Source organism: Anser cygnoides, chromosome 5, assembly GCF_040182565.1.
Source record: "Anser cygnoides isolate HZ-2024a breed goose chromosome 5, Taihu_goose_T2T_genome, whole genome shotgun sequence".
NCBI lineage: Eukaryota > Metazoa > Chordata > Aves > Anseriformes > Anatidae > Anser > Anser cygnoides.
The window spans coordinates 52,909,672-52,932,500 of NC_089877.1; the positions used below are offsets into that span (position 1 = coordinate 52,909,672).

A 22,829-nucleotide genomic window follows, 5' to 3' on the forward strand; every position below is an offset into this window, starting at 1 on the left:
AGAGGAATTGTACACCTTCAGTCCTTAAGAAAGGACCTTTTGGGGTTTTGTTTTTTGTTTTTCTAGTCTAAAGGAGAAGCTGCTTGCCACTAATCAGCCATGGCACATGCACACACATACACTATTATATGTGAATAATTCTTCAATGCTACTTTAAAAGAACCTTGGACACTTCAGTTTGATTAACACATTGATAAGACATACATTTTCCTTGAAGAAAGTGAGGCCATGGGGATTTGTTAAAAATTCAGAAAAGGAAGGTACTGTGAAAAGATTTAATTCAGTTACAGGAAGTAATACATTCTACTAATGTAATATGGACACAAAAAAATGTTAGGCCCCATGAGAAATTAGGATGATTTTGTTTGATCCTCTATGAATGTATATAGTTATATTTATGTATGTCTGTATGTATATCTATATTTATGAAAATATTGTTATGCGTGCCCCTGTGTATGTGTACACTTATAAAACAAATCCATGACCATAAATCAGCTCAAGAGAAACAGCATAAAGTGGACTACTGTACATCTTTATTCAAAATATGTAGGATGCCAACACAGAAAAATAAAAAAATAAAAAAATAAAAAAATAAAAAAACATTGTTTTTGAAGCTGCAGCATCAATATGGTTGTAATTTTAATGTTTCTTGCTGGAAAAAGGTCATCTTTGGCGAGGTCGGGTTTTTCTTAAGGTCATTTCACATTGAGATATCTGCCTGCTTTTGACATTTCATCTAGAAGAGGCACAACTATTCTGACACATGAAATGGGTTCTTTGCAAACCCAATGGCTATTTCTATCAACATCTGTTATTCTTACACAAAAGGGGAATATGCATTGATTGCAAACAAGGCTTCACATTTTTTGGAGACTATTAATATATATATGTAATACTTAAAGGTACAGCAATGTCCATCTGAAAAACAAAACACTGGTATATAAAAAGCTGGAAAAAAAATAACTCCATGGATGTAATCTTCTACTCATAAACAGAATTAAACAAATTTAAGGATGTTAATTGTTGTTGGTAAATTGTAACATTGCTTTCTGAAAAGCAGCAGGGCAGTGAAATTTACTAAGCATTTGTGTAATTACTTTGTGATATTGGCACAGAAAAAGCACAATAAAATATTTTTCTTTACATTTTGTGTGGGATTTTTAAATGCATATTCATTTTCTAAATTTCAGTTCCCTCTAGCACTGAGTAAGATAGGAAAAAATCTGTTGCTATATAAACATTCCATCTTGTACCCCCATATTTTGAAACCCCGGAACTGTTATGTGTTTGTGGCATGGCATCTATAAAATTAAAATAAGCTCTGTCAAAGTAATTTAAACTCACAGGGAATATTTTATTTTTCTGTAAAGCAATCCAGGATTCCACTGGCTGAAGCCTGGTCTAGTTCAAAAGCGTTTTGCAGAATTCCCTTCCTTGAGAACAGCAGAGGGAAGAGCATAGCTTTGTTCATGCTCCTCAGCTGCAGACAGCTCAATTAAGCCTTGGACAATCCAAAGCATAAGCATTTAGTTGATCATTCAGTAGTTAGGATTTTCTAACCGAGTGCTGTGACCAGTCACGTGGTATTATATCTGTTCCCATATTGATGGTCTGTTCTTTGCGAGCTATTGCTTTCTCCCAAAATGAATGTCATTTTATCAGAAAACAGGTTTTGTTTTCTGAATATATTCATCTGGCAAGTGCCCAAATCTGCTGTTTGTGGATGTTTGTAGGAACATCGCTTTGCTCACATGAGTATTTGAGAACACTGAATAACAAAGGACATGAACAGACTGAATCCAAACCCAGTTCTCTAATCAAGCAAGCTGCGAGTGAACAATTTTTTGTACTCTCTATTGGCTCACTGAACTTGCAGCACTAGTAAACTCTGCATGTTTGGAGTCACTGTGCTTCTCTACTTGCTAAATTTGTCATATTTAACTTCTCTGCAATATGAGGATGTATGGCAGACATTCACAGAGAACTACAGGTGCTGCTTTCCTGGACTGAAGCCATATGTCCATAGGGCATTGAAGAGGTTAACATCCAGGTGTAGGAGCTTTATTGTTGGAACATGTTCTGTGTTGCTTCCAGACTTTGGCCTCAAATAAACGCCTTTAACATATTTTATTAAAGTGTCATAATTAGATTTATTTAATGCACTGGGATCCAGAGCATGTCAGCTCTGTGGATGACTGAAAAATACTTCATCAGCTTTTGATAGCTTCACAGGACAGCAGGGCAATCAGCTCTTATTTCCCACTAATGCAACTCTGTTTGAAAACAGGACTTGAATGTTCTCAGCTTGTGCATTGACTGATAAGAGGAAAGCACAAACACTCTCATGTTCTGCAGTGTTGCATTTGATTAGAAAATAATGCTTGGGGTCTAAATATGCTAAAATAACGTTAAGAAAACATTAAAGCACCCTTAACTCTTTTTTTTTTTTTTTTTTTTTTTTTTTTTGCCTAGGGCATTGCAGTTATCACATGAAACGTGTGGCCTTTTCTTAAATGGTTCTACGAGAGTAGCAACTGCTGCATAATGGTACAAATAAAAATAATACTGTGCTGTAAGTAGTGGCTCTGCTAGTTGTACTTATTCCCATATAAAGCCTGGAATGGCAGAATCAATAGCTTTCCAATGTCTAATATCATCACCAGTACATTATGGTTAGCCAGACCATCGTCCAGAGATGAAAAGAAGCACAAAATATAGCAGCTTGGATTGTGTTAATGTGTACACAAGTATAAATTTCAAGTATCGCCATTTAAGTAAGTGGTGCACACAGAATTTAAAATAAATAGGAGCAAGAGAACAGCATGGTCTATAATGTAATAACAAAATCAAATTCATGCCCAGCAATGATTTATCACATAGGACAGCCTGAAGCTACTTTCAGCAATCAGACTGTGGCTACATATAGATGAAACGGGATTTTGGAGAGTTGTCAGTGGATAGCTAGTGAGAATTTCATATTTATAGATATGGCGAGTGTGTATTATGCTGGTAGCCAACCCAGAAAGCATTAAAGGAAAATTGTGTGATGGAGACCTACACGTCTCCCTTAATAGGAACTAACAACTATTTCAAACCAGAACGGACCAAACTTTCTAAAGTGGCAGACAGTTTAACAACATCTTCTCCATGCTGATTTACAAAACTGCCTCTTCTGGCAATAATCCCCACAGCTTCTGTACTGGTATCGGCCTAAACAGTCTCAGCCTTCTTTGCACTGTAGTAGGATCAGATTGAACGATGAATGTCTGCCCCTTCTGAGAAACAGAGCAAGGATGAGCTCCAGGTCATACTTATGGATGATACTTATTCAAGTAGAGAGAGAGATCATTCAACATATGGATGTCACTTGCTTCCAGTAAAGAGATGATCAGATGCTTCATCAGGAAGAAGATGCACACACAGGTACACTCCTGAGGTAGCTGAGCTCACTTGGAAGGGCAATGGGCACATTGCTGCTTGCTTTTTTTTCTCCTACCAAGACCAAAATGTGAAAAAATGAGGTAAAAAGTGTATGTATCTACTTGCATAGATTTGAATAGCAGGATGATAGTTATCTTCAGTAACTGAGGTGGGTGGGTGGGAGCCTGATGCTGAAAGAATTTGAGGAGGAAGTGCTGAGTGAGAGAATCACTGCCTAAGAGAAGGGTTGCTTACTTGGCAAATGGAAAATATGTACTCTGTAGGTGAGTCTTTAGTAGACTGAGGTGGGGAGAGGAAAATGCAGGAGGAGAATATTTATAGAAAGATTATGAGGAAGACAGGGAAGAGAGGTGTCTGAAGTGACTGAATTGCTCCCAGGAAGTGAACATGGTCATTGCTGTTGGTGCTGACGCCCACTGCATAGTGACTTATGTCTTGCTAGAGCACCACATTGTGGTTTTAAGATTTCTTTAATTCTTTCCTTACAGCCTCCTATTGAAAGGAAGGAACAAAGGAATCATTTTGAATATCATCCTCATCAGAAGACAGTAATTTAGATTTCTTCCATTTTCATCCTTTGTTTATTGAGTTGTCAAGCAGCCAACCTTGGCAATAGAAGTTGAAATGAGCAATGTCTTCATAGCTTTGCCATGCTGTGTCAGTACTGAATAACTGAGCCTTATCAACTACATTCTGTGTCTGACTAGTTTTTATATGACACTCAGGAAGGCCTTACCCGTGATGAACTGTGAACTATTGAATCTTGCTTTTTTCCTAGAGACTCCTGGAAAACACCCACCTTTGCAGGAGATCTGCAAGTTCCACCATACTATTTAGTTATTTCTTGGAGTCTCACTGTGATTTACTGGACATGAACTTTTTATAGCACAATCTAGCATTATTACCCTGTTTTAAACATTTATTGATGTTTCTGATGATGCCAGTAGAAAAAGTACAAAAAGTATTTTGGTACCCAGGAGACTCTGTCAATACTGGATAGTAATATAACATGATATCATTCATGCTGCAAAGGCAGCATATACGTTGATAGTTCCAGCAATGGATAGAAGAAACCAATTACTGCCATATCCAGCTTACCCACATGCAGTATACTGAGGCACCAAAAAATGTACCCAGAACTGAATACCAGATCCATAGCAGAGCACGCAACATTAATGATGTTTTATGGGCCAGTTTGTCCTTAACCAGCTCCTGATAAGCCAAGTCAGAATTATATTCTTTTGGATCTGAATGGAATTCACTTCTTTGATTCCTCAGCCACTGTTGCACTGATTCACTGAGAAAACAATAAACATTAGGAAAATCTCAAAAAACAATCCCTGGATTCATTTTGCATTGGAGGGGAAAAGAAAGGCTAGTAGGAGAGAGGGGAAAGAAACCCATTTCACTTGGCTGTCATCCAGTATAGACGCTTCTGGATCTGATGCCTCCAGTATGTTTCCCATCACAGCTGTTTGATATTGCTTATTATGTACTTCCACTACTGTTAAAAAAAAAAAAAAAAAAAAGCTGTTTTCAGAACAACATAAACTGTCTTTACGTGACGCATTCAGATGACCTCATAGTTTTGAACCCATTCTGGTATGGGTCATAGATGCTTAATTTTTGGCATCCTTCTCAACCCGTTTGTTTTTACAGTCCCTAGTAATATATTAATCAGGCACACAGGTTTTATATTAATCAGGTACACAGGTTTTGCATATTATCTTACCTAGACAACATTTTACTAAGCTATCAAAATCTAGACTCTTTTAGGGAAAACAGAGACTATCTATTATACCTCTTAGGTCAATCACCTCTCCTTCATTAATGTATTCTGGTCATTGCTCCCACTAATGTATATATATTTTTATCTCTCTCTTTCATTACAGCTATAAGAGAGCACCATAACAAACCACCTCTGGCACCTCATCTTCAATCAAAAGAGGAATGACTATTCTCCAGAGTACACAGCTCCACATTATTAACATTCTGTCCCTGCCCATCTGCACCTAACCTTACCTTATTTCTTGTTTATGTGAAGAAGTCTTTCCTCCATTTTTTTTTTTTAATGGAAAGAAGAATAAGGAAAAAAAAAAAGATAAAACCATATTGCTGATTTTTCCATCAGAAGTATAAAGAGCAACTGCATTTTTTTCACCTATTTTTTAGAGGCCAATTTTAAAGCTATAAATATATTTTGCATGTATGGGGCCAAGCTATGCTCTGTAGTCAACTTTCTGAGATCAGTAGAGCTGCATGGCTTTACACAAATTGGAAGTTCATTATTTTTCTATGTAGTTTATCTGAAAGTATTTTTTTCCCTGAATCTATGCTTCAATATCCTAATACAAAATGTTGGGTATGTAGAACAATGAATAATAACCATGATTGTTTATTGTTGTTTATCACTACCATCACTACTTATTTATATCCAGCTACACATCCCGCAAGAGTGAAAGAACTAACTTCTTCCTAGATATCAGTTACACTTTAATCCAATAATGTTATTCACCGGTCACTGGTAGACAGTGTGAAAATTCAACATATAACATAGAATCATAGATTGGGTTGGGTTGGAAGGGACCTTAAAGATCACCTAATTCTCACACTCCTGCCATGGGCAGGTACACCTCCCACTAGATCAAGTTTTCCCAAATTCCCATCTAACCTGTCCTTGAACACTTCCAGGGATGGGGCATCCACAGCTACTCTGGGCAATCTGCTCCAGTGCCTCACTCTCATAGTAAAGAATTTATTCCTAATAGGTTCTCTAAATTTACCTTTTTAAATAGATATATATATTTTTTAAGTTTATTGTATTTATTAAAGAATTTGCACATTTTCAATGTATCCTTGTCATCAGGCTTAGAGACCTCTGAAAGCTACTCTGAAAATTAAGGAGTTTCCGTATGTCCTGCTGATGAAAGAAATACATATCAGACTTAATTTTAGGAAAAACACTAATTTCCAGTTGTTTCAAAATTATTTTTCCAGACAACCTGCCACGAATTTCCTCAAACTTTCTTAATTTGAAAATTCATAGTGGTAAACCCTATTAAAATACATGGTGGAGTTGATCCAGAAGCTTTTTCCAGATATTATTTTCCTTGCAATGAATATATAATAAAATTGTGTATATGTGCTCTCGATAACCTTGCATGTACTCACAGAAACAATGTAAAAGACTATGCTTTCATAGTAAGGTTTTCTTTATAGTGGTTTTAAAGTTTAGGCTATCAGATCATCAGAAGATAGGTCCCACAGCAAGACGCTTTCTTTTCATATTGTATAAGTTTTCACTATGGGTGAAAGATAGACACCTTTATGTTAAGTAGGGTGGATTTTACCTGCTGATATATCTCTTGAAGTTTGTGGCCAGAGGCTAGTTGATTCATTTTTCTAGAAACGATGGCTTATTTGTGGTTACTGAATCCTGAAAAAAAAAAGGGGGGGGGGGAGTAATTTTTGCTATTTTTAAGATATTGTTTTGCATGCATGGTATTACCACTGAATTGCATAAACTCTGCTACTGAATCTACATACACAAGAAGCCTGACTTGTTTCAGCTGTAAAATAGGATATTGTTATGCTATAACTGGGTTTATACTTGTTTGTAGGCCTCCTACCAAGGACAAGTAGGTCAGCGTACATTCCATAAATAATCCATACTATTATTATTTCATTGCACTAATTCATCTCTGTGCATAAACAAATGGATTTTGAGAGAATAATTAAAGAAAAGATATTACTTTCTTTAATTTTTACCCTACTATAAAATCTCTGAAATAGGTAGCTTGCCTTATTGCAGACTTTCTTACTGACAAAATGTGTAGTCCTTATTCCTTATTTTACAAGGTGAGCAGTTGATCTGATTTCCAGAAGATAGTGGAAATACACACATAAAACTTCCTTTTCTTGTTATTCTCATCTGGTGAGCTGAAATATGACAAAATCACAAGAAGCAAAAGATTTTCTCAAACTTTATCTTCCAAGATAAAGCAAAGACAAGCACAGTAGATGTAGTTCTTAGATACAGGATATATTTAGACAGTTTCAGGCCAAAACGTCTAACATGAATTAGTGTTGTTCTTGGATAAGCAGACTTGTAGAAATATTGGATGTAAACCAGCAGGTGTAGTTTGTTTGTTTTCTCATATTTGTTTCCTTCCTTCATAAATGCAAATTTCCTGCATTCCCTCCTCCCCCCCCCCCCCCCCCCCGCTCCCCCCCCCCCCCATGCATGAAAAACTAATGGTCAGCCACTCGGTCATGGACCTTTTTCCAGAGAAAGGGGATTGTTAATGTAAGTATTCTGGGGAAAAAAAATCTGGAAGCAGCTGGAGACCTTCAGATTTAGTTGATTTTTGTTTTAAATAAAACATAACCCTAGGAAAATCAGTATTAGGAACAGGATTGCCTCATTAAAAAAAGGCTTAGATTGAAAAAGAAAATCAATAAAATATTCAAGATTAAATGAAAATTTTGATTTTGTTATGATGTTTTTCTCTCTTTTTTTTTCTTAAGAAAGAAAAGTTAATATTTTTCTCCTTCCTTTTAATGACTCTGTTTGCTTTAACAGTGGTAAAACTGGGTGAAAATGCAAAGAGAAACCTACTAACACTTTTTTCTTTCTCTTATTTTCTAACTATAGAAATACACAAGAAAAATGAGACAGCAGTTTGTGGAAGACCAAAAAAAATTGAGCTCAGAAGTCAAAAATATAGTTTTCCTATTAATTTATTTGCTGAAATTTGAAAGAAGATATGGACAGGTTTTTTTATAAAACTTTTGGGATGCAATTGAAAATGTGAGTTGGAAATTTTGAGTAGGCTCTAGCCTTTACTGTTTTCTAGACAGTAAACATCATGTTTTTACTGTCATTAATACTTTTAACAAATGTGTTGACCCAAATATTGTTCATTTATAACTATTACTTTTTATTCAATAACGTGTAGGGTTCTACTCTGCTATTTACAATGTTCAGTACAGTAAGCTGCAGTGACATAAACACTCTGCTAGCACCCAGATCTATGCTTCTGTTCCTTTGGTTCTGATCAGGCGTAATCTATCCCGAGTTGCCAGAGCTCAGTAATGCTGGGCAGTTCAAGAAACAACTAAAGCCAATGACAAGAATCTGACACCATTAACAGGCATTTGCCTACTTTTGCAAGAGATACATCTCTGGATGTTTCTTAATGCCTACAGCAGCACTGACCAACATTTCTTAACTTGTTTCTTGCCAGGAGGTTGCTATCATTCCTCCTAGATGTTGACTATGCCATCAGCAGCCATACATGTTACATGCAGGCAGGATCACTCCAGTGCATGATTTAAGGAATTATATATGTACACATTTTTCAAGAAACAGAACTTGAGAAACAAGAAACAGTGCAGAATTGTCTTGGTACCTTCATTTTGAGATCATTTTCCTTGAGAGAACAAATTCCATTCTAAGCACTGTTTGACATTAGTTATGGACAATGAAAACATGTATTACAAATAAGCAAGTAAGTGAGCATAGCTTTTTAATTTGTCTCTGTATCATTTCTGTGCTTTTTTTTGATGTTGTCATATCTGTATCACATTTCTTATTTCCAACTACTCACAGAACAGTTAAGCAAACACATTTGAGTCCATCAATTGCTTGTGAACTATCCACATCACCTATAGGCTAATTATTGCTGCAAGTGTCTGACTGCCACTTAAATCATGTAACACTGTTTTTTCCCTTCAAGTCAGTGTAAAGACCACTTCTGAAAAAGAAGACGCTCATTAAACTGCTTAATATGAATGAAGAAGATAACTTAAGGCATCATTTTGGAAAACTTAGTGTGTGTATTTTCTTAAAAGCTATGAAGCAGAGTTCATTAAAGACTCACAGTTGGGAAAGGACAACGTATTCAAATGTGGTGTAACTAATATATATTGAATAAATGCTTAAATATTCATAAAAGTCTTCAACTTTGGCTCCTGTGTTACTACCTTGGTTATAAAGTACTTATATTTCCATTTACTTAGTCAACCTGTAATCACTAGTATGGCTGCATGCATGACAAGCAGTGGTTATAAGTAAACCACTGTAGCTGACATCAGCTCCAACTTGTTTTTCCTTCTATTAGGATTTCCTGATTATGCACTGAAAAGATATTTGATTGATAGTAGAATAGAAGACATTTGAAGAAAAAAAAATTAAACTGAATTCATGCCAATGGGGAGGGGAGCTACCTCATTAAGGAAATAATTGAGCTGTTAGTTAATTTTACTTGTTATCTGTAGAAAAGGGCAAAAATCTTCCAAGGAATTAATATTCTTCCCTCAAATGATTAAAAGAACAACAAAAGGGTTTGTATCTTAGATGTATTTAGTAATTATGTTCCTGACAATTTTTTTCATATCATCCAAGGCAAAAGGAAAAAAAAATACTGGTAATTTACAGAACATTGTAAGTGTCAGCTTTTCCTGATAAGTTTTTCTCTGCCCCTCCCCCAGTCTTATTAGCAGCAATTTTTGCTAATTGATAATTAATACCTGTACCTTTGTTAAAAGCAGCTACTCATGTATCAACAATTCCAGTTTGATACAATCAGTATATTTTACTATTAGTGTAAATAATGCATAAAATTAATAGTAACAAGTATTCTTGCAAGATAAATTTTACATTTCATTTATTATTGTCTCTATTTTTATGGTACGCTACAGCTTTCCCTCCCTCTAAATCCAGAAACATTTGTAATAAATAATTGTTAAATCAATATAATAAAACTGCCAACATTTAAACATCATTAGGCATTAGCCATGAGTGTGGAAGGATAACATAAAACCACATCAGTTGAAGCAATGCAGTGAACATTGCCTCTTTTTTTCTAGCTAACTTCAGTAAAACTTGTCATTAAAACTAAATTTTATTTACCTACATATTAAAATAACTATTCCATTAAATAAGAGGGAGGGAGAGAGAAAAGTGTTGTTTTTTTCCCAGATGTTAATTTCAAAGACATTGATGATGTCTTCAAAGTAATGAGCAGACCTTTGGCCACATGAACACAGGGCAAAGCAGTGTTATCTGGATGTTACTACCCACCACAAAGCACTGACAAATTACCCCAGAGCTTCCCTACAGCCTTTCACGGCTCAAAGAAATCAGTGGTACATCAATATGACTGAAGTAAACAATAGCATTTTATTTACATAACATGACCTTATTCTGGGATTTCAGCGATGAACAACTGTCAGACCTTTGAATACAGACAGAAGAAAAACTGACTCTTGATTTCAGAATTTGTCCTTATCTAATAGCTTCTTTTGATACTCTTAGCAAAGAGAAACCCTTCATATAGGTTTGAGATGGACTATTATTACGCTGTAACAAAGCAGAGGGGTTGCGGATATCAATTATCACACATATTGCAACAGAGAGGTAATTTGCTGGATAGTTATCTTAATGACAAAATCATAAGCATTCACTTCTAATGAAAGCTTGCTTATCAGCTGTTTGCCTATGACCTCCCAGGTCAAGTCAAGAAGCACCTTCCAAACAGAGGCCCCTTAAATACTACTGTATCAACGTGAAAAACACTGGGACAAATAACATCTCCTCCTTCCTCTTCTTTTGTACAAACAAACGGTAGTAGAGTAGGTACTAATGAAACTAGAGGAAATACTTACCATGAAAAATCTTTGAGACTACTCCAGCAGTTAATTCCCCACTAACTGGTCACTGGAGTATTCTTCAGCTCTTTCATAGCTGAGGGAAGAAGAAGGAGATTTATGGAGAACGGAAGGAGAGGGTGTGCTGCATTAACTGCAGTCCCACTGGTGCACCACCCAGTGCACGCCCTAATGTCTCATGGGACTGTGGCATAGCTCAAGCTCAGGCATTGCCAATGTGCTTGCTCCCAAACAAAAGCACCTCTATCCTTAGAGGACTGTTAATCTCCTTCTAAGTAAGAAATGGTCAGTAGGAATCTCAATGACATAGGGTGAACTGAATCTGTGCCATACCACAAAAGCTCTAAAGAAACAGTATAAGCTCCTGGCATGAAACTTCATTTGAACAACCAGCTGCCTCCTACATTCTCTATGGTTTCCATATAGTCTGAAGCTGCACCAATTGAGAGAACATTACAGTTGGCATGAGTCGAATCATGAGCAACCATAGCAAAGTCAGCTTGGAGAGAGTTTGCTGAAGTGCTGATGGGAAAAGAGAAAAAAAAAGCTGCTTATCTAAGTCACTGCCTCTGCATGCTGGAGAATTAAAGAACTAAAATCACTTCCCAGTTGCATGAATAGACGGACAGCAGAATTTCTGAACTAGGCATGTCAGTCTAAACTCCAGCAATTATTCTGGTTGCTTGTCCCTCTACTCTTTTTCCATTATCTCAGCCTTGTAAAAAATGAACATCAGTCTATTCACTATCCTCTGAAGAGTCACTGTCACATAGAGTCATCCATTCTGCAGCCATAGCAAAACAGACTTGATAGAAACAAAAAGACAGACAACATTAGTATACAGAATATATACAAGCCTATATACTCTTTCTTCCCCAAAGAAAATCACGCATCTAAATTTCACTGAAGAATTCTATTGGAGTATATGGGCTTCTTGTCATATAAAATGATCTACAGATTACTTGCACTTATCCATACTTACCAGGCAGAAATGGGAAGAAATAAGATGATTGTTTTTGCTTCTACTAACATCAGAATAAATACTATGGCTTTATTTCAAAAGAACAATATACCTTACCACAGCATGCAAGCAGAATTAATATTAACTAGTCATACAAAATTCAAACATCTATTTTTGCTAAGTTTTGACGTATGTCTGACTGGGATATTTACTGTCTTCTCTGAGCAGCAACATAAATTAATTTGGCTCATATTGTTTGAGAACCAGTGGAGAACTATCAGTGGATCATCAAGACCATTCTGTTTTCTGATGTATAGTAGTTAAAGGTACAAACAGTTGCTAAAGGACTGTAATTGGTTAATTTGGGTGGGTATGTTCCTCACAAGACCTCATACTGCTCTTCAACCTGCTGAAATACAAAGTGCCAACTGGAATAACAGTGTAAAACTCTGCTGCTAATATGAGATATATTAAGCCAAAAACACAAGCAAGTCCTAGAAAGGAAAATAAAGCAAACAGAAGGCAAATATCCATTTCAGAATAAAAGAACATGATCAAGTTAGCAAAACATTGGTAAGACACAAAGCAAAAATTAGAAAAATAAATCTAAAGCAACACTGAAATAGGAAAGATTTCCTGCTTACATATTTTTGATAGTTTAGTTGTAATCTTGGGTAAACCCATACAGTAACACATGAAGACACACTGCCTTCTCAAGGTATTTTCTGAACTCTGAGGTCATCATATTCAGGTGCACTTGGAATGTTTCACAACTGGAGCTGTGCAGGATACAATTTCTCTTCCTAGAGACATTTTCTGAGACTATGATGAATTTACTTTGTAAATTAAAATCCAAACTTTTGGAAGGGAACTGAGTAAGTTGATATGATTTCCAGTATATTCAATATTTTTTATGTTCATCCTTTTCCTTTCTTTCATATAAGCATACTTACCTTGTTAAAAGTAGAGGAACTTCAAATGAAAACGAGAATTTTGAATTTCAGAAAGTTTAAACAGGTTGTTTCAATCATTTTGTTTCCATTTGCTCTTAATTTTGGGGGGAAACAGGAAATTAGTCAAAATCAATCTTATACTGCTTAGAATTTTGATTGCAGTGAATTGTCATTTTATGATGAAGATATATTTCATAATCTGCTCTCAAATAAGTTTCAAGAACAGAAGAAAAAAAAATCCCTTTGCCCAGCATTGCAGAATGAACAATGACTTTTTTACCTTCTTGAATGCTTTCTTTTTACAAAGCCAAATACTCTACAGATCGATACCGCATTGTCCAGGGAGATATTCTTTGGTTCAACACCTTGGTTTTGTATTGGTTTGTAAAGAGACAACTATTTCTGGCAGAGCTGTTCTTTCCTAGCTGGGCCTTCTGTCAACCATATGCACATACAGAGTAGGCTTTTTTTCTGTAATGCGTTATTTTTAATCAGCTTGAGCTTCCATGCTAGGATGTGATGGTAAAGACACCTGTGTGTAGATGTAGTCTAGAACAGACTCACTTCATGTGATTCAAGATGGGATTTCTTTCTTACACAGGGACAAGAAGGTCCTGATATCCAACATCACATAGGAGTAGTGTTTCAGTCCATCAGTGACAGAGGTTTAGTAGAGCTAAACACTATTTCTGTTGCCTCATTTCAATGCCTTTCAGCTAACTCTGACTCAGTTCCCATCAGCAACTGGTGCTGCTCCTGAGCATTTTGCAGGGGTATTCAGGTCTTTACTAAGCACTGAACATGCTACTAAAAGACATGGACAGCTAGAGTCCTCTGGGACTGATCAGCTAAACTTCTCTTAGATCCATTGAATCTTGGATCATATGAGTGAATATTTATATATGGGTGTTATCTAAAATAGACAAAACCAACTGGGCCTGTACAAAAACAGCAGTATAAATAAATATAAGCACATTTCATTCCTCTGTTTTTTAGAAAAACATTCTAGGACTGCTCTACATGTCCAGTGGGACCTGACTATATGGAAAGTACAACATACAGTAGAATTAACTTTTTTTTTACTTTTTTTTTTTATTCAGCCATTTTTGCTGTTCTGTATACAGGTCGTGACCTCTCACCTCCTGTTTATTTCTTCCCATGTTGACCTTTCACTGAAGCACAAGGCTAATTTTGTGCTCCAGTGACCAAGAATAGGAATTTGTCACTTTATTCAAAATGGAATGAATACAGGTATGTCTGGCATTCTCAGCTGGACTTAACCCTCTGCATGCTGAAAACAGTCAAATACCCAAGTGGTCTGTATTAGGAAATATCTTTTCTGAAGTTGTGCTTTTTTTTTTTTTTTTTGGTAACAAAAGAGCTTTGCTTCTTTTGTCTGAAAAGGGGTTTTTCTTTTTCCGTGCACAGCCGGGTACAGTTTTCTTTGTCGCAAAATACAATGAACCAAACAGAAGAAAATAACAGGTTAGAGGTCCATAGAAATTTGCAATGGTTCTAAAGGAGAACTTTCATTAGTGTTAGGAAATAACCTCCATCTTAATTGTCTGCTGTACAAACAAAGTTTTACATGTTATCTTTGACTGAGAAAGAAATAACTAATTTCTCCAGTAAGATGCCAGTAATGAATTCTTATGGACTAATCTTAATAAGTATGTGCAAAGTAATCTATGCTTCTCATGTTGAGTTATAAAATATAATTCTTTTCCTTATGCAAATACTTTCACTGGTACTTATCCATCTATTCAAATCTTCTGTGCAGTAGGGCTCCTTTCTCTGACTGCAGGTTCTGTAAAAGGAAAAGACGTCAGTGGATCTGTGCAGGATTTGAAGTCAACACTTAACTCCTGTGTTAGAATTACAAATCATAAATGTACCAGCAGAAAAACAGTAGGTCTCAAGTGAGACAGTCAGCAGATTCAAGCAGTACCTTCGAATATGTTGTTCCATTAGCAGTAGACTTCCAGAGTGTGATTTCCTACAAACATATCCTTTACATTTTATGGTCTTTCTGCTGAGACCATTGTTTCCCTTTTCCTCCTGGTGTCAATATTACTGTATTTCCAGTTATCTAGCACATGCCCTGATCCTTTTTCCTAAATATGCATTATCATTGCTGCCTTCCCAGATCCTGTCATTACCTGACAAATGCATGCCTGACTGGTCATGAACTATGCACATGCCTTTTGGCCATCCAGTGCATGTGAGCTGGCCAGCCAGCAGCAGAACAATACTGCCAAGCTCACAGCACAGCCTTTTCTTCATCCGAAACACTCATGTACTTCACTAGTTTCACAAAACATATCAAGAATTAACATGTTTGATCTCATTAGCTTCCTAATTTAATTTATTAAGGTGCCTTTCTTATCTTCTAACGGTGACACAACTATGCATGGATAAGATGCAGAAAGTTTAATCATAGTGTGCTTTATGGGTTGGGATCTTCTCCTCAGATGAGGGTACTTGCGGTGCACTACAAATAGGTGCCAAATTATGTTTATTGTTTTTTAAACCTATATCTGGAACTCTGGGGCAGGCCCTGAACATAATTTCACCAAAAGTGGAGTATCCTCATCCTCATCCTGAGTTCATCAGTGCTGAGCTCACAGCTGTCAGAATTGGCAGTTTGGCTTAGGAACAAGAATGCTCTGAGGTGCTTGGTGCTGGGTCTGTCCATGGATGGGTGTATGCTCAGGGGGCTGCCAGCAGAACGTGGGATTCAGAAGGGATGCAGGTTGTCCACTTCCCAATTCAAACCTCTAACTGACTGCAGTTAATTCCTGTTCTGGATATAAGGAAATACAGGTGTGGGTGAAACGGAGTATGGTGCATTTGTAAAGAAAATTACAGTAACTGTTATGCTGACACCAACACTAATACTATATAGATGCATAACATATTTTGCCTTTCAGCTAGCTTAGAAGTCCCACTTTACAACTTCCAAGGTGGTACACTAGATCCTGCTTTGCCTAAAACGTGATTTCCAGATTCACCTAAAGTACACCAAAATAAAATATCCATATGAGCTAAGAAAATGACAAGAAGGATCCTAAAATCAAGATGAACAATCTGCAGCTTTTTTTTTTTTTTTTTTTCAGCAAATACAGCTTGCTGCCAAACACAGATAACTTTTTAGAGGAATAATTTAATGAAAGCACTTTAGTACCACATAATTTGGTTAATGTAGTAGTTACTGGTGGTTAATACTATCTCATCTTGGGAAAAAAATCCTGACTATCCTATGTATGGTATTTTAATCACAACTTGGTACATATTCTTCCCCCTTTAGATATAAATCATGTATTTCCCTGTTTTCAGTCCTTACCTCTTAAAGTGCAGAGTATGATGCCAAGGGTGTGGGAGTCAGTAAAGAACATGTGCCTCTGGACCAGTAGACCTTTGATAGCTTACAGTATTATTATTGGGGCTGCAATTCATGTAGCTCGCTGACAAGTTAAGGATCCAGCTTTCACAAGCTGGTGGGAGCTGTCCTGACCAGTGCCAGCAAATAATCTATTTTATCTTTTTTTTATCTGTTCATCAATAGCTATGTATATTTTTGTTTCATAAATGATTCTTTTCTATTAGAATATGTCAGTATTTATCTACACAGATCATCGTTTCTTACTGACCTGCACTCTCTGTGGAGCTTTTTACTGCCAGAAACAGAAAAGCAGCAGTGTTATGGTCTGTCTGGGGGCTCTAGCTCCTTCCCTGAGATGTAATGCCTTGTGCAAGTGGAAAAGCAGGGAGGCATCCACACCAACCAACCAACCAACCAAACAAACAAACAAACAATATTTATATATATATATAAATCCTAAACAGAACAGAACAACATTGTTAAAGAGTCCAATGCCGCATTTGTTGAGCTTTACAATGCTTTACGTGGGATTTCTCCTCTGTCAGCATGCACATGCTCTGATTTTGATCTTTTGAAATTTCTGCATCCCTTAGGTTGCATTCTTTCACTCCAGAATAACTCTTATTGTGATAGATGAACTGGAACAAGTGTGGGCTTCCTCACAGCCACTTCCTGTCAAACTGCCCCATGCTAAACAGCAAGCTGTGCAGCGAAATGGAAGGAAGCACAGAAGTCCACTTTTCCCTTATCCCTTCCCCATGGCAACCTGACCAAGAACAGTGACCCCCAGCAGCACAGCTGAGGCCTGAAACTGTGCTGAATAACTCAGAAAGAGCATCTTCTGACCCCAACCAGCAGAACCCAATGGAAATATGACCTGTGACTGCAGAACCCCTTGTTCAATGTTGCAGTTTTACCGTACACAGCCAACACAGGTCAGACCGTTTTAGGGAGCTAACTTAATGAATCTCAAATCAAATTTAAAGTGAGCCAGTTAACCTAGAAATATTCAGCAGACAGGTTCTGCAATTAGAGGGATTTACATTAAGCAGTCAAAAAACATAGAAATGTCACACCTCCTTGAATTACATATTGAAATCAAATACATTTTTTTCATGGTTGACCTTTGTCAGTTACATGTAAACTGAATTGACGATGAGTCATTGAGCTAGCAAATTAGCTACTCGTAGTTGTTGACAGGGTCAGCAAGAAATCTTCCATATTTTTAAACAAAAATAAAATCATCTTGTAGGTATTGTACATTACTTGGTTCATGTATGCACTTCTTTTCCTTAATGACATTCAGAAACCATTGACAGCCAGAAGAGAAAAAACAAGAGATCTTGGGGTATTCATGTTATTATTTCTATGAATGACAACTCTCTATGCAAGTGTAGCTAGAAATTTTGCACCATAATCTTTGGTTAAAGAACAATAACAGCATCTCTATGTTGTGCTTTCAGCTACCTAAGTAATAGAATTGTCTGCAACAATGCTTAGGAAAAGGACCAAACTCTCTGGCTCCCCTTCCTTGGTTAGTATTGTTTCAATAAAACTACAGCTCATATTATAATGCTTCTGCATAGCCAAGTGTTTGGTTTGTGGCAGCAAGGTAGACCAACAATTTATTACAAGAGAAATTATTAGTCATGTGATTAATTCTTATTACTGTATTACTACTTTGGAGCACAGCTAACCATGACCCTGAATTCATTTTTCGCTTTAACGCCTACCTATTTACTCTGTGGGCTGTTCCTGAGATGATATCTGTTGGACTGTAACTGATCAATGCAATAAACACATTGCTGTGGTCATCACAGATGTATAGATGAGCTACTCGATTGAAATTCTTTTTGGCCATCCCAATTTAATCCTTTCTTGCAGTCAAAATGTCCTCATACAGCTCCAGTGTACACTGTGCTCTAAACCAGTGAAAACACCCTATTCAATGGAAATATTTAAGCTTTAAAAAAAAAATAACTTAAAAAATAGAAAGAGTTTCTGCCATAAATGCTCTTAAATTCAAAAGCATTTTCTCTTCTACTTAACCAGCTTCACCTTCTCTCTTCTGTTGAAGGTCTTTTGGCATTTGTGCTGGTCCTCTGAATCGAACTATTTTGCCTCTCCTCCAGTATGTTACCCAACTCTGTTGTTCCTTCCAGTATTTGGCATTTGCTTTGGAATTATGTTTGTCCATCTGTTATTTGTCCTTTTGGTGATGCGTTCTGCCGATTCCCATTTGTTCCTCTCAGCTATCTCAACAATTTGAGCTTTTGAAGTGTTGTGGCATCAGTCAGCTCTATCTCGGCCCATGAGGGCATTCGTACAGAATGACAGAAGGAGGAAAATGGCCCAGACTGGTGTCACTTTTTCCCTGGGAACTTATAGATTCTCCTTTTTCCAGTGGTCATTCCCACTAGCTGCTTTCAGTGGGTCAAGGAATGCATCGTGAAAGGGGATTGCTTCTGTTTTGATTTCTCTTTTGTTCCTTCCATCTTTCTGAATGGTGTGAAGTCATCCAGAGGCTATAATGTCAGTAGATACTCATCCACTGAGCTTGCACTTCTCTGATATGTCTTCCTTCTTCTCCATGTACACATCAATCCCCTTATTAACCCTTTATGAAATTTATTGTCCTGATCTGGCCTGAGTAGAGTCACAACTCCATCCATTTCTTTCTTTTATTTTTTATTTTTTCCCAGATATATCTTTTTTATTCCTTAAAAAAAAAACAAAAACATAAAACAAGGCCAAACCAACCAACAACAACAACAACAAAAACAGGAAAAAAAAAAAGGAAAAAAAAAACAAACACCACCACCAAAAAACAAACCTCTACATACATTTGCTGAACATGACCTTTGCTGGGCATGACTTCATTTTTCAGGCTTAGAACATTTTGTAGACAGAATTCTAAATTTGTCAGCTCACAAGTTGCCTGTGCACAGCAGTGCGGCATGACTAAAGGGATGCTCAGCTATTGATCAATAACACAGATTCTGTTTTCTTTCCCATCACAGCTCTGAAAGCCCGTTTTAAGGTCACACTACAACCAGCCCTAATGCAGCATCCTTAGCAATTATACCAGGTTTGCAGAGCTTTGTTTGACAGTCAGGCTCTAGGTAGTTCCATGTCTGGTTTTGTATATTTGTTTTGGATTTAGACTCATCTGGTAATGTAGTCACATTGGAAAATCAGATTTCTCAGGAAAACAGAACATTTTCCCAGAAAGCCTGATTTTTTTATAAATGAGGATTTAGTTTGTGTCAGTGGCCCTTGTAGACAGCTGAATGATGTAGGTAAATGAAGGATATTTACATCACTTTATTTTCAGCTTATAAATTAGACATTAGTTAATCTGTTTACTTGGGTACACTGAATGTCCATGAATGTAATTTCTATGTAGAAGCCTTACCCTACTGAGAGCCATGCTATTTTTGCCAATAACAATAAGAAACAGGTATTCAATAGCATTTTTCAAAGTAGACATGTCTTTAGAAGGAACCCCTTTTTCTTCCTCCTATTTCCCTTCCCATCCCCAACCAAGAAGCCCCCAAACCCATAGTTTCATTACCTAAGTACTAGCTATTAAGAGACATTTATGAAATGTTTATGATGTGGGTTGGATGCTGGTTTTGTTCAAATCACAAAATCAGGAAGCCCAAATTTGTAAGGAAACCCTGAAAAAGAAACGCCCACAGTATACGCAAGTTCACTTGTTTTTGTACACAAGTGTTTTGCACATGCAAAGCACCTGGTGTATGCACACCCATTCTGCTTCTGATCATACAAACTGTGGGTCGTACCAAAACACAGACTACTGTGCCTACACAGAGCTATCCCTGCATGTTTAGAGTCCTTTAGAAAATTTGACCTGCTTGACCTTGTCCCATCCAGATGCCCCCATTCAGCCTCTGTGCACTAGCAAAGGCGGGCAGAGAATGCAACAAGCTGCTTTCAGTCTGTCTGCATGGCAAAGTTAGCCACATCATGGAGCAGTATCACATTAACAGTAGCACTACTATACAACAGGCATAAACATGGCAGGAAGGATGAAAAAGAGCTAAAACCTACTACTAGCACTGCAAATAATCACCTTCTGATTGGAACTACTAATCAATTGTTACTCTTTAATATTTTGATTACTGGTGGTTCTAGTCTAAAAACATAAAGTGTGTGCCCACAAAACACCCTCAGACACTCGAGACATGGAAAATGAGGGAAAAGCATAAGTGCTAGGTAACACATTTACAATTGCAAGAAAGAGGTGTGAATAGTGCAGTAATGACAAATGTATGCAGTTAATTACAGTTTCAGTGTTGATCATAAAAGTCCTTTTGGAAACAAAACTAATGGAGTGACTTTCAAAGGAAAGGCCAGGTATAACCAGATAAAAATTGACCATTCGGTCTAACATGGTCACATGGTCACCAATCATTAAATCACGTCTCATTCTTAGTCTTGTAATACATCCAGCCATACGTTGCCATCACAGTGAGAGATGTCAGCTTATGAAAGTACCAATCAGCTGATATATGCAAACATCATTATTACACTCTCTGCAATGCACAAGGAGAGCCACATTGTCTTTTTAGATGCTACTCCAGTGAGATGTACAAATCTAATAATTTTTCTCTGCAGGAGTCTGCTTACCTTATATCATCATGTTACAAGACTTAACACTTTTAAAATAATTAAAACATTAAAGTTGCAATTGTGTCACACTTTAACATCAGCAACTATATGAGGATTATAGTCATGGCCTCCTACATGCATGCAGGTTAAACTTGAGGGCTTGCTGACTGTAAGCTAGTTAGAAGCACTCAGAAAGTGAGATTTAACTTCGCTGTGCGATAAAGGGGAAAATAGAGGAATCTCCACAGACTTCTAGCTCTGTACAGTACACATTGTTAGTCAAAAGAGAGAGTGGTAATTCTGCATTATAAACAAGAGCATATTCCTCTCTTTTTATTCCTGAGAGCTACAATTAAAGGATGCAAGTCATAAAGCAGTGTATTATGTGATGCATTGTTTTTAATCTCACTGCCTTGCATTATATATCAGGTTCATATAATTCTTCAGACAGGAAAAGGCTTGTTCCATAAAAATACAGGCTTCTGCATTTGAAATATAAGTTCACGCACAAGCAATGTATATATCACCAAACCAGCAAACTAACTCACTTAATACACTAAACTTCAGGTTCTTCCTATATTATGTGAAATGGCTTGAAACAGGAGGCAGCTGCCAGGAAACATCACTGCTTCTTTGCTCAAGAGAGACAGGGGAAGGAAGAATGAAGAAAAAAATTCCCTCGATGGATGCCACAATAGCATGTCTTTCATTATCGCCCTGTGTCAAGGCACTGTGTAATGTTCATTGTGCATGCATAGTAAATTACTATTTACCTGCCAGTGCCTTTGATAAGTCAGTCTTTTCTCCCTCTTTTCGTCCACACAGCATGGAACAGTGAAACCTCTTTGCCTATAATTCTTATTAAGGTGATACCTTTTCTGAATAAGAAAGTACACACTTCCAAAGGAGGCATTCTCTTGGGTTTTTAAGGGCCATTGTTTTTATTGTTTTCCTTTTATTTCTCCCACCCTGCTGTGTTTTAATGCTATAGTGACTTCTGTGTATACAACTCTCATATTGAAATGTCTGCCGCAGATATATGCAATATTAAAGAGTGCTTATGAATTTTTGACATCTAATTAGTCGCTACCCAGTTAACATGTCAAGACTCAGAGGGATTAGGGAGTCAGCCCTTTCTGAATAAGTTAAAGCTATGCCCTGTCCTTTTCATGTATTATTCTTTAATGTAGGTGGTGATTATTTTGCTGTGATTAATTGATGAAGCTCATTGGTCTGGCAAGTGTTACAGAATTCACCATTCCTCACTTTTATTTCTCTCTGTAGGGCTTTCCCACTTATTTGAAAGGAATTGGTTCTATTCGGTCTGTGAAGCCTCATTGTCTTTCCTCAATACATGCACATTGGGTTTTCTTAAGATTTTGTCTATTTGATTTTATATATTTTCTAATATATAGGAATAAAATAATTAATAATTCTTGTTTTATTTTAAGTCACTAATAGGGATTCTGTAAAATGGTGTTTATTTTTGATTTTGATACGTACTTTTAGACAAAATTACAGACTTTTTTTGCAGGATAAAAATTGATTTTATTTTATTTTATTTTAGTATGTTTTACAAAGTCCACCACATTCAACAAGGCTTGGAAGATTTCAGGTTTTTCTGGTCCCTGACTATAAGCAATATATCACCCAGAGATTTTTTTGATTTTTTTTTATTGTTGTATTTTTTCTTAGAGATGATATTATATTCTCTGTTGTCGGCTATGGTGAATTATATCAATTTTAGCATCCAAATGGAAACCTTAATTATACAATTTCTGTTTTC

At 36.7% G+C, this 22,829-nt stretch overlaps 1 long non-coding RNA gene across 2 annotated transcripts in view; it reads right to left on the reverse strand.

Moving 5' to 3' along the window:
• Positions 1-3,599: 3,599 nt before the first annotated feature.
• Positions 3,600-22,829, reverse strand: part of LOC125183549 (uncharacterized) — a 35,508-nt gene continuing 16,278 nt past the window's right edge. The window contains exons 2-5 of one of the 2 annotated variants that reach the window (XR_010831993.1): positions 11,110-11,188; positions 7,243-7,380; positions 6,792-6,877; positions 3,600-4,945 (exon numbers count right to left, since the gene is read on the reverse strand). This is a non-coding gene — a long non-coding RNA (uncharacterized lncRNA). Of the gene's footprint in view, positions 4,946-6,791; positions 6,878-7,242; positions 7,381-11,109; positions 11,367-22,829 lie in introns of those variants that run through there. The other variant, XR_010831992.1, reaches the window with a different exon arrangement.